General features: G+C 37.2%; 1 protein-coding gene across 3 annotated transcripts in view; it reads left to right on the top strand.

Annotated features, from left to right (window-relative positions):
* Positions 1–12,820, top strand: part of GXYLT2 (glucoside xylosyltransferase 2) — a 144,251-nt gene that overhangs the window by 46,001 nt on the left and 85,430 nt on the right. The gene's annotated exons all lie outside the window — the stretch shown is intronic.

Raw genomic sequence — 12,820 nt, 5'->3', positions numbered from 1 at the left:
ACCAGGAAGACAAACAACCCAATTAAAAAATGGGCAAAGGACCTGAACAGACCCTTCTCCAAGGAGGACATACAGAAGGCCCACAGACATATGAAAAGATGCTCAGCATCACTAGCCATCAGACAGATGCAAATTAAAACCACAATGAGATACTAGCTCACACTGGTTAGAATGGTCATCATTAACAAATCAACAAGTAACAAGTGCTGGAGAGGCTGTGGATAAAGGTAACCCTACTGTACTGTGATGGGAATACAGACTGGTGCAGCCACTGTGGAAAACAATGTGGAATTTCCTCAAAAAACTAAAACTGGAATTTCCTTTTACCCTTAGAATTCTGAAACCCCAGTTCAAAAGAACCTGTGCATCCGGATGTTTATAGCAGCACAATTTACAATACCCAAGGCCTAGAAACAACCTAGGTTCCCATCAGTAAATGAGTGGATCAAAAAACTGTGGTACATTTACACAATGGAATACACAGGAGAAAGAAAGAATGAGGTCCTACCTTTTGTGACAGCGTGGATGGGTCTGGACAGTAGTATGCTAATTGTAATAAGCCAGATGGTGAAAGACAAATACCGCATGATCTCACCTATTTGTGGAACCTAATAAGCAAACAAACATCGAGCAAAATAGAACTATAGACATGTCAATAAAGAACACTGACAGTGACCACAGGGGAGTGTGTAGGGGTATAACAGTGGAAAGAAAGGGAAGGGTCAAGTCAAGGATCACGTACAAAGGACTAATGGACTAAATCAATGGGGGGAGGACCTTAATGTGGGAGGTGGGTGGTGGGTAGGCCAGGGGAGTGTAATGGTGTTAAAGTGGGACAACTGTAATTGAACAACAATAAAAGAAGAAAAAATCTTTAGAAAAGTTAAAGACCAGTTTGATTGCTTGAAACAAGAAAAAGCCGTCTCTTCCAACACTGAGTCATTGTGGGAATATCCAAAGTTTCTCATGATAACTTCCTTGAAATTGCTGGGTCACATAACTCAGGGTGAAAACAATCATTTAAAAAAGGGCTAATTTCCTTCATTATTCCTTTGGAAGTTTCATGTGGGTGAGTTTTATTTAAGTAGGATTTATTTCAAACTACTTAAGTACGATATGGTGATATTACCATCTATATTGTAAATCATTAATTTTTTAAAGTTTTATTTCATTTTGTCATCTCTAAATAAAAGCTGAAAATGACAGTTTGTTGATTTCCTAGACTCTCCAGGAAGCTTGAGATCAGACATGTGATTTAGGTTTAGCTAATCCATGCTCCTTCCCTAGACTCAGTAATAGAAAATAATGTGATACAGAAATGGGTATGGCCACTAATCCATTCTGGTGGGGACAGTGGGGCATCAACAGCTTCAGTGTGTGTAGCTTGCCATGAATAAAGTGGCAATAGGATGTCCATTATCTGCAATCAGCACACAATTCATACATGCTCATAGTTAAAAATGTAAATGAATTGAACATTCCAGTTAAAAGACAGATTGACAAAGGTAGATAAATCCTTCCTGAAGATAGGATGATAAAGATCAAATTATTAAAGAAACCAGTAGATCCAGGACCTTCCTGTTCTCCTTCCTGGGCTGATTTTGGGCTGTTGCGCAGTAGCACAATTGTACTGAGTATTTGTGCCATGTCTGTTATGATTGGTTGGTACTGTTGTATTGAATGTTTATGCCTAGTACCAGTTCTGATGTGTTTATGTAATTGTACTGGATATTTGTGCCCGATGTGGCTTCTGATTGATCAGTGCCCTTCATTAGTCAGTTGTTAAATACTTTGACTATCATTCCTTTCTCATTCTGAGATTTCTCTCCTAAATATCCATCTTAAAATTGCAAATTTAAAGTGTTCCAATTGTCTGCATTTTCTCCCCATCCCTCTACCCCACCCCAGCCAGTCCCACCTCCCTCCTCTACTCCTTGTTCTGTCTCCGTATACCCACTCTAATTCAAATGCTTCCTTGCTATTTATAAAAGATGCAGTAAGATTTGTATACAAAGAAACAAAATAGGGCCATAAAAAGTGAAAAAATAAAAATAAAAAAATAAAGTGTTCCCAATGGTATGGTTTTTCTTCAAAAAATTTTGTGTGATATATAAGCAACACATGTACATGGAAAAAAAGTCATACAATTGTACATGAGAAAACATTAGCCATTATACTAATGCTCAGGGAGAATAATTCTGGTGTATTTATTTACATTCCTTTTTTTCTTGTCAACATCAGAAATGGGATCATATCCTATGTTCTCTTTTGTATTACTGATACCTATATTATTGAATTTCTTCTAAAATAGGGGTTGACCAACTTTTTCTGTGAAAGACCAGATGGTAACTATTTTAGGCTTTGCAGGCTGTGTGGTTTCATAGTTACTCACTGTGCTATTTACCATAAAAGCGGTCATAGGAATATGTAAAGAAATGGGTGTGGCTGTGTTCCAATAAAACTTCTATCTATAAACACTGAAAGTCAAATTTCATGTGATTTTTACATTGCAAAATATTATTCTTGTTTTTATTTTTTCAACTTTTAAAAACGTATGATCATTTTTGGCTATGTGCTATGTGTAGCCATCTGGGTTGGCACTTGCACTACCATTGTTTTCTGACCCTTGTTACAACATTGTCACTGGTAGCTGAATAGTATTCTGCTATGTAGACATACTCCTTTATTTAACCAGTCTCATATTTAGGTTGTTGCCTAGTTTTTACTACACCAAACAACAAGAGAGTAAACAACTTTGTAATAAATGTGTGCATTTTGGGGATTTTTCCTAAGGATAAATTCTTAGAAGTAGAATTGTTATGACAATGGAAAAGCATTAACTCACAAAATCATGAAGATACACAGATGGCAAATAAGCATATGAAAGCATATGCAACATTATTCACCATTAGGAAATTTCAAATTAAAATGTGATATCACTACACATTTATTAGAATGGCTAACGTTTACAATACAGACAACACCAAGTGTTGGAGAGAATGTGGAGAAACAGGAACACTCACTTATTGCTGGTGAGAATGCAAAATGGTACAGTGACTTTGGAAGGCATTTTTGCAGTTTCTTAGAAAGCTAAGTGTGGACTGACCATACAATCTAGCAATTGCTCTCCTTGGTATTTGTTCAAATAACTGAAAGACTGTCCACACAAAAAACCTGTACATGAATGTTTACATCAGTTTTAAAACTGAAAGCAATGAAGATGTCCACTGATAGAGTTCTAGCCAAGATGGAGGCGTAGGTAGAAACCCTTCACATTGTTGCACAACCAAAAGGAGAATACCAACCAATCTAAAATCAATAAACAACCAGAAGTGCTAGAAATCAAACTGCATGGAACTCCGATAACCATGGAATTAAACAGTCAAACAGAACAACCAGACTGGTAAGGCAGTGGATGGAAAGAAACCTCAGTAAGGCGGTGGGCCATGGGAGTCGGACTGGCTGCAGAGAGGCAGCTAGCTGCACAGGAGGGGCTGACTCAAGGGAAAACTAAGACTCAGAGCTTGCTGTGGACTACAGCAGTTGCCTCCATGGGAGAAACTCTCAGTCTCACATGAGAGTTCATTGTAAAGTGGGCTAGAAATGAGCAGGGGAGCTGCATTGTTCCCTCACTGGCCCCTCACCCATAAGCAGCTCTGCAGCACAGCAAAGAGGGTTTGCCTGCCACCTTCCAAGTTAACAGGAGCCCCAAACAAAGAAATAGGGCCAAAATGAAAGAACAGAGCAAAACTTCAGAAAGAGAGCTAAGCAATGAGGAGATAGCCATCTGATGGAGAATTTAAAGCCCTGGTAATCAAAATGCTCACAGAACTGATTGAGCTTGGTCAAAAAATGAAAGATACCCAAAATGAAAAAGAGCAAAATATTCAGGGAACCAACAGTGACAGGAAGAAAACTAGGACACAAATCAATGATTTGGAACAAGAGGAAAAAATAAACATCCAACTGGAACAAAATGAAAAAAGAAGAATTCAAAAAAGTGTAGAGGGGCTAACAAACCTCTGGGACAACCTGAAACATTCCAATATCTGAATTATAGGGGTGCCAGACAAAGAAGAACAAGAGCAAGAAATTGAAAACTTATTTGAACAAATAATGAAGGAAAACTTCCCCAATCTGGTGAAGGAAATAGACTTTCAGGAAGTCCAGGAAGCCCAGAGTCCCAAAGAAGTTGGACTCAAAAGAGGAACACACCAAGACACATCATCATTAAGTTACCCAAGATTAAAGATGCAGAGAGAATCTTAAAAGCAGCAAGAGGAAAGGAGATAGTTACCTACCAAAGAGTGCCCATAAGACTGTCAGCTGATTTCTCAAAAGAAACCTTGCAGGCAAGAAGGGGCTGGAAAGAAGTATTCAAAGTCAAGAAAGGCAAGGACCTACATCCAATATTGCTCTATCCATCAAAGCTATCATTTAGAATGGAAGGGCAGATAAAGTGCTTCCCAGATAAGGTCAAGTTAAAGGAGTTAATCATCACCAAGCCATATTATATGAAATGTTAAAGGAACTTATCTAAGAAAAAGAAGATAAAAAATATGAACAGTAAAATGATGACAAGCTCCCAACTATCAACAAATGAACCTAAAAAAATAAAAGAAAGAAAAACAACAAAAACAAAAACTAAGCAAACAACTTAAACAAGTACAAAATCAGAGAAATGGACGTCACATGGAGGATTTTCAGTGGGAAGGGGGAAGGGAGGAATGGGAGGGAAAGGTACAGGGAAGAAGAAACATAATTGATAGGCATTAAATAGATGGGGAGAGGTCAAAAATGTATAGGAAACAGAGAACTCAAAGAACTTATATGTACAACACATGGACATGAACTAAGGGGGGGTGGAATTCTGGAGGGTTAGGGGTACAGAGTGGAGGGGGGATAAAAGGGGAAAATTTGGGAAAACTGTAACAGCATAATCAATGAAATATACTTTAAAAAATAAAATAATTAAAAAGTAATAAAAATATGTCTATGAGTAGGTAAATGGATAGACAAATTAATATATCCATATGATGAAAGAAATGGATATATATCCATTCAATTGAATAAACTGATAGTTCCATATAATGGAATATTAGTCAATGATAAATAAATAAGCTATCAAACCATAAAATGATGTGAAAGAAATTGATTGCACATTGTTAAGTGAAAAAATCCAATTTAAAAACAGCTATATACTATATGATTTCAACTGTATGACATTCTGGAAATGGCAAAGCTAAGTGACAGCAAAAAGATCAGTGGTTGCCAGGAATTCAAAGAAGGTTGGTGGAAGGAGGAGGGATGAATATGAGGAACAGAGAGGAATTTTAGGGTACTGAAACTATTCTGTATGATACTGTAATGGTAGATATAGGATGCCATGTATTTGTCAAAACCCATAAAATTGTACAACACAGAGAATGAACCCTAATGTGAACTATACACTTTACTTAACAATGTATCAATAGTGGTTCATCAATAATAACAAATATATCACACTAATGCAAGATGTAAATAATAGGGGAAACTGGGAGAGGCAAAGGAAGGAAAGAGAATATATGGGAATTCTCTATTTCCTGCTCAATTTTTCTATAAACATAAACTCTAAAACATAAAATTGACTTCTGGTCAAGATGACAGATGGATAAACAAGGCTGGCCTCCTCACACAACCACATCAAAATTGCAACTACAGAAAATCTGTCATTCAGAACAGTCAGAAACTGAGCTGATTGGAAATTCTACAACTATAAAATTATAGAAGAAACCACATAGAAACTGGTTGGAGGGACAGAGACATGGAATGGGCTGCTTCCATACCCACATGCAGCAGATAAAAATCAGGAGGGATATCTCAGGAATGACGGGTGTCAGCCCCTCACCAGGCCCTCCAGCCCAGGGTTCCAGTGCCAGAAATGTAAGTCCCCATAACTTCTGGCTGTAAAAGCCAGCAGGGATTAAGGCTGTGGAAAACAGAAACTGCTGGACTCCCTGGCAGTTCCTCTTAAAGGTACCATACACAGACTTACTTGGACTCACTCCCTCTGAGTTCCAGCATGCAGGCAGCAGATTGAAAGGCATCAGAGACATACAGGGAGGAACTGAATTGTCCAGAATCAGGCAAGAGCTGGGGAGCAGCTTTCTCCCAGACAGAAGTGGTAGAACATGCCATTGTTCCTTTTCTGAGCTGACCCCCCCACAGAGCCAGTAGGTGGACACCATATCTGAGACTCAATCAATCTGTCCCACACTGTTTACCCTACCCTGGTGATTCCAGGAGGCCTTGCCCCACCCAACTTTCAGGCCCCCTGAGCTATTTCCAGTGGCTTTTCCTTATGAATGGCTTGTCTTGGCCCATCCTTCAGATTTTCCTAAATTGTCTCAAACAAACAGCATCTGGCTTCAGCAAGCCCTGTATCTCTCACTAAGTTGCCCCAGGCCCAGCACTAGCAACAGCCAGCCTTGGTTCACAGGTTGGCCTCTCCTGAGCACCTCCAAACCCAACACAGTTAGCAGCCATGTGGAAATCAATTTGTAGCTAATACTGTGTGACCCAGGACAGGACACAGATGATGGATGACCTTGGACATGGCAACAGCAATCAAGGCTCAACTACAAGAGGTGAATATGCGCAGCACACAGAGTGGGTGCACCTTGAGTACCCACCTTGGGTAATAGGGGAGGCTATGCCACTGGACTCTTTTGGACACCTATCACATTATGCCATGCTACCAAAACAGAGTCATAGCCACTTTACCTAATACATAGGAAACAAAACAAAACAAAACAAAACACAGGGAGGCTGCAAAAATGAGGTCACAAAGAAACAAGGCCCAAATGAAAGCACAGAGCAAAACTCCAGAAAAAGAACTAAACAAAATGGAGGTAAGCAATCTATCAGATGCAGAGTTCAAAACACTGGTAATAAGGATGGTCAAGGAAATTAGAGAGGACCTCAACTGTCAGAAATGAAGGATAAACTAATTAAAATAAATAATAATTTAAAGGGAATCAACAGTAGAGTGGATGAAGCCAAGAATGAAATCACTGATTTGGAACATAAGGAAGCAAAAAATAAAAACAAAATACAACAAAAAACAAAACAACAAAAAACAATTAGAAAAGCAAGAAGAAAACAGAATCCAAAAAAATAAGAGTAGCGTAAGGACCCCCTGGGACAACTTCAAGCATACCAACATTCACATCATAAGGGTGCCAGCAGGAGAAGAGAAAAAGCAAGAAATTGGAAACCTACTTGTAAATATAATGAAAGAAATCTTCACTAGCTTGGTGAAGGAAATAGACAAACAAGTCTAGGAAGCACAGAGAGTCACAAACAAGATGGACCCAAAGAGGCCTACCTCCAAGGCCCATCATAATTAAAATGCCAAAGGTTAAATACAAAGAGAAACCTAAGAGCAGCAAGAGAAAAGCAGTTATCTACAGGGGAATTTCCATAAAATTGTCAGCTGGTTTCTCAAAAAAAACTTTGCAGGCTTGAAGGGATTGGCAAGAAATATTCAAAGGGACGAAAAGCAAGAACCTATAACCAAGCTTACTCTACCCAGCAAAGCTATCACTTAGAATTGAAGGAGTTCATCATCACCGAACCAGTATTTTATGAAATGGTAAAGGGTCTTCTAGAAGAAGAAGGAGGAAGAGGAAGAGGAGGAGGAGAAGGAGAAGAACAACAACAACAACATCAACAACAACAAAATGGCAATAAACACATATCTATCCATAATTGGGTCTAATCTAGTTTTTGACCCAGCAATCTCACTTCTGGGAATATATATAAGGAACCCAAAATACTAATTCTAAAGAATGTAAGGAACCCTATGTTCATTGCAGCATTATTTATAGTCACCAAGATATGGAAGAGGTCATGTGTCCATCAGTACATGAGTGGATAAAACAATTATGGGACACACACACAATGAAATACTACTCAGTTGTAAAAAACAAAATTTTACCCTTTGTGACAGTGTGGATGGACCTGAGGAACATATGCTAAGTAAAATAAGCTAGTCATAGAAAGAAAAATACCATATGATTTCACTCATATGTGGAATTTAATGAACAAACTTAACTAACAAGCAAAATAGAGACAGACTCATAGAAACAGAGCCAGATGACAGCTAAAGTGAGGGGATGGAGGAAATGAGCAAAAACAAAAAAGGACTCATGGACATGGACAATGACTGCAGTGGGAGGAAGGTGGTACAATGGAACTAAATGGTAATAAAAAATACACTAAAACTTTGTTTAGTTCATTAAAAAATAAAATATTAAAACAACAAAATAAATGAACAAGCAGAACAGAAACAGAATCATAGGTACAGAGAACATTTTGTGGGAGGAGTGTCAGGGGGATGTATGAAAAAGGTGAAGAGATTAAGTACAAATTGGTAGTCACAGAATAGTCATGGGGATTTAAAGTACAGCATAGGGAAAAGAACATACATGCAATACCCATGGAAATGGACAACAGTGGGGGGATTGCCTGAGAGAGTAGGCAAGGGGCTGTGTGGAGGGGGACAAAGAAGGAAACTTGGGACAACTGTAATAGCATAAACAATAAAATATGAAAAAATAAAACAACATACATTAATTATAATAATTTGTTATAAAATTAATATGTGCAAAGAAAGTAAAAATTCTTTAAAATACATAAATTTAAACTAGAAAATAAAAACACCATCACCACTTCTACAGGTGACTACTTTTAACATTTTGTGCACATCTGTTCATATTTTTCTCTACTTATAAAATATATGCATTTTTCCCTGTAAGACAAGCATATTGTATTTCATTTTTTACTTAATATTATAACCATTATTTCCATGTCAGCACATACAGATCTACTTTATTCTAACTGTATAGTTATTTCTTCAGTATATTTCTTTTTTTTCAATTTTTAAAAATTGTTCAATTACAGTTGTCACAATTTTCCCCCAGTTGCTCTCTCCCTGCCAACCAACCCTCTGCTTCCACAGTCAATCCCCACCCTGTTGTCCATGTGCATGGGTGCTTTACACATATTCCTTCCCCTTCTTTCCCCCGCTATCCCTCCCCCCCAATCACTGTCAGTTTGTGTCTTATTTCCATGTCCCTGGTTCTGTTTTGCTCATTTGTTTGTTTTGTTCATTAGCTTCCACATATAGGTGAGATTTGTCTTTGCCAACTGACTTATTTCACCTAGCATAATACTCTCCAGTTCCATCCATGTTGTTGTCAAGTGTAGGAGTTCCTTCTTTCTTTCTGCTGCATAGTATTCCATTAGATAAATGTTCCACATTGTTTTGATCCCTTCATTTACTGATGGGCACTTAGGCTATTGTAAATAACATTGCTATGAACATTGGGGTGCATAGGTTCTTTTGAATTGGTATTTCAGGATTGTTGGGGTATAATCTCAGTAGTAGCATCACTGGATCAAAAGGCAGTTCTATTTTTAGTCTTCTGAGGAATTCCATACTGTTTTCCACATGGCTACACCAGTCTGCATTCCCACCAACAGTGCACTCGGGTTCCCTTTTCTCCACAACCTCTCCAACACTTGTTTGTTGCTTTGGTTATTATGATGGCCATTCTGATTGGTGTGAAATGGCATCTCATTGTGATTTTAATATGCATCACTCTGATAGCTAGTGATGTTGAGCATCTTTTCATATGTCTCTGGGCCCTCTGTACGTCCTCCTTGGAGAAGTGTCTGTTCAAGTCCTTTGCCCATTTTTAAATTGGGTTGCTTGCCTTCTTAGAATGGAGTCATGTGAGTTCTTTATATATTTTGGAGATTAAACCCTTGTCTGAAGTATCATTGGCAAATATATTTTCCCATAGAGTTGGTTCTCTTTTTATTTAATACTGTTTTCTTTAGCCATGAAGAAGCATTTTAATTTGGTGAAGTCCCATTTGTTTATTCTTCCCTTTATGTCACTTGCTCTAGGGGACATATAAGTAAAAATATTGCTACATGGAATATCTGAGATTTCCCTGACTATGTTGTCCTCTAGAACTTTTATGGTGTCATGACTTATATTTAAGTCTTATCCACCTTGAATTTATTTTTGTGTATGGTATAAGTTGGTAGTCAAGTTTAATTTTTTTGCATGTAGCTGTCCAGCTCCCCCAACACCATTTGTTAAAAAGGCTATTTTTGCTCCATTTTATGCTCCTGCCCCTTTTGTCAAATTTTATTTAGCAATAGAGACATGGCTATATTTCTTTGCTCTCTATTCTGTTCCATTGATCTATGTGTTTGTTCTCATGCCAGTACCAGGCTGTTTTGATTACAGTGGCCTTGTAATACAGTTTGATGTCAAGTATTGTGATCCCATCTACTTTGTTCTTTCTCAAATATGCTTAGGCTATTCAGGGTCATTTCTATTTCTATATACATTTTTGAAATATTTCTCCCCTATCTGTGAAATATGTCATTGGTATTATAAAAGGGATTGCATTGAATCTATAGATTGCTTTGTGTACTATGGATTTTTAATGATGTTAATTCTTCCAATCTATAAACACCATATATACTTCCATTTATTTGTGTCTTCCTTAATTTCTTTCTTCAGTGTTGTGTAGTTTTCTGAGTACAGGCCTCCTTGTTTAGATTTATTCTTAGGTACTTTATTTTTCTTGTTGCTATATAAAATTGGATGTTTTTCCTGATTTCTGTTTCTGACATTTCATTGTTGGTGTGCAAAAATTCCTTCGATTTCTGAATATTGACTTTGCATCCCACTGTTTTGCCAAATTCACTTATTAAATTGAATAGTTTTTTTTGGTGGAGTCTCTAGGATTTTCTATGTACACTATCATGTCATCTGCAAACAATGGCAGTTTTACTTCCTCCTTTCCAATTTGGATGCCTTTTATTTCTTTTTTTTGTCTGATTCTGTTCCTAAGACTTCCAATACTATGTTGAATAGAAGTGGTGAAAGCAGACATTCTTGTCTTGTTCTTGATCTTAGTGGGAAAGATTTTAGTTTTTGCCCTTTGAGTATGATGTTGGCTATAGGTTTCTTGTATGTGGCCTTTATTATGTAAAGGTATGCTCCCTCTACTCTCACTTTGCTGAGTTTCTTTATCATAAATTGGTTTTGTAATTTATCAAATATTTTTTAGCATCTATTGATATGATCATATGATTTTTGTCTTTCCTTTTGTTTATGTGATTTATTATGTGAATATTGTACCATTCTTGCATCCCTAGGATGAATCCTACTTAATCATGGTGTATGATCTTTTTAATATATTACTAGATCTGGTTTGCCAATATTATGTTGAGGATTTTAGCATCTATGTTCATCAGTGATATTGGCCTGTAGTTTTCTTTTTTTGTTGTGTCTTTACCTGGTATTAGAATTAGAATAATGCTGACCTCATAAAAAGAGTTCGGGAGTCTTCCCTCTTCTTGAATTTTTTGGAATAGTTTGAGAAGGATATGAGTTAATGCTTTCCTAAATGTTTGGTAAAATTGTCCTGTGAAACTGGCTGGTCCTGAGCTTTTGTGTGCTGAGAATTTTTTGATTTACCTCCTTGATTTCACTAGTTATTGGTCTTTCAGGCTTTCTCCTGCTTCTTGATTCAGTTTTGGAAGGTTATATATTTCTAGTAATGTATCCATTTTGCCCATGTTGTCAAATTTCTTGGCATATAGTGTATATAGTAATTTCTGACAATCCTTTGATATTTCTGTGATATCAGTTATAGTTTCTCCTCTTTTGTTTCTGACTTTATTTATTTGGGTCCTCTCTCTTTTTTCTTGATGATTTGATAAAGGCTTGTTGATTTTGTTTATCTTTTCAAAGAACCAGGTTCTGGATTTATTGATCCTTTGAATTGTTCTTTTAGTCTCTATTTCTTTAAATTCTACTCTGATCTTGATTATTTCCTTCCTTCTACTCGCTCTGGGCTTTGTTTGTTGTTGTTCCTCCAGTTCTTATGGATGTAGGATTAAGTTGTTTATTTGAAAATTTTCTATCTTTTTTAGGTAGTCCTGTATCGTTATGAACTTTCCTGTCAGTACTGCCTTTGCTGTTTGACATAGTTTTGGGGTTGTTATGTGTTCGTTTTCATTTGTTTTCAGATATCTTTTTTGATATATTCTTTGATCTCATTGTTGACCCATTCCTTATTTAATAACATGCTATTCAGTTTTTAATTTTTTTCCTTGAAGTTGCTTTCTAGTTTCAAGCCATTGTGATCCAAGATAATTATTGCCCTGGAAGGGGAGGGAGCCACAATGCTGCAATCTCTGACCAGGCTCTCCACAATGCAGGCCCTGGCTGCAGGTGCCATGGCTGCTGGCATCTCATCTGGGGAATTTCCCCTTCCACCTGTATAATCTCCTGACCACCCATTGTGAAGTGGCTTCTGTACTCCTTGGCTTCCAAATTTCATATTAGCTAAGTTAACATTGAATGTTCAGTTTATTTTTTGGAAGATCAGCCACGTGTCTGAGTTGGGTGCAAGAGCAAGTGGATTGGGCTTCTGCCTACTTGGCTGCCATCTTACAAATCCTTCTAATTGTATATTCCTATCATAATGAATTTTGGGCATTTAGTTTGTTCCCAAGTGTTTTTTTTTTTTTTTGATATGTTTTGGTGAAAGTCTGTATCTTTGTCTTTTGAGATCTGTGGTTACCAATTTCCAAATTGCCTTCTTGGAAATTTGTTCAAATTTATGCTTTCCTCACAGTGCTTATGTATTTACCTTCAACCTTGCCACCTCTGGATTTTTTTTTATTTCTATTAATGGTCTTTCATTCAGTGAGTAGCGATGGTGACAAAGTTACTTCTTATGTAACT

This window comes from Desmodus rotundus, chromosome 8, assembly GCF_022682495.2.
Source record: "Desmodus rotundus isolate HL8 chromosome 8, HLdesRot8A.1, whole genome shotgun sequence".
NCBI classification, from domain to species: Eukaryota; Metazoa; Chordata; class Mammalia; order Chiroptera; family Phyllostomidae; genus Desmodus; species Desmodus rotundus.
Note: the sequence above shows the minus strand (reverse complement) of the source record. Positions and strands in the feature narration are given on the sequence as shown.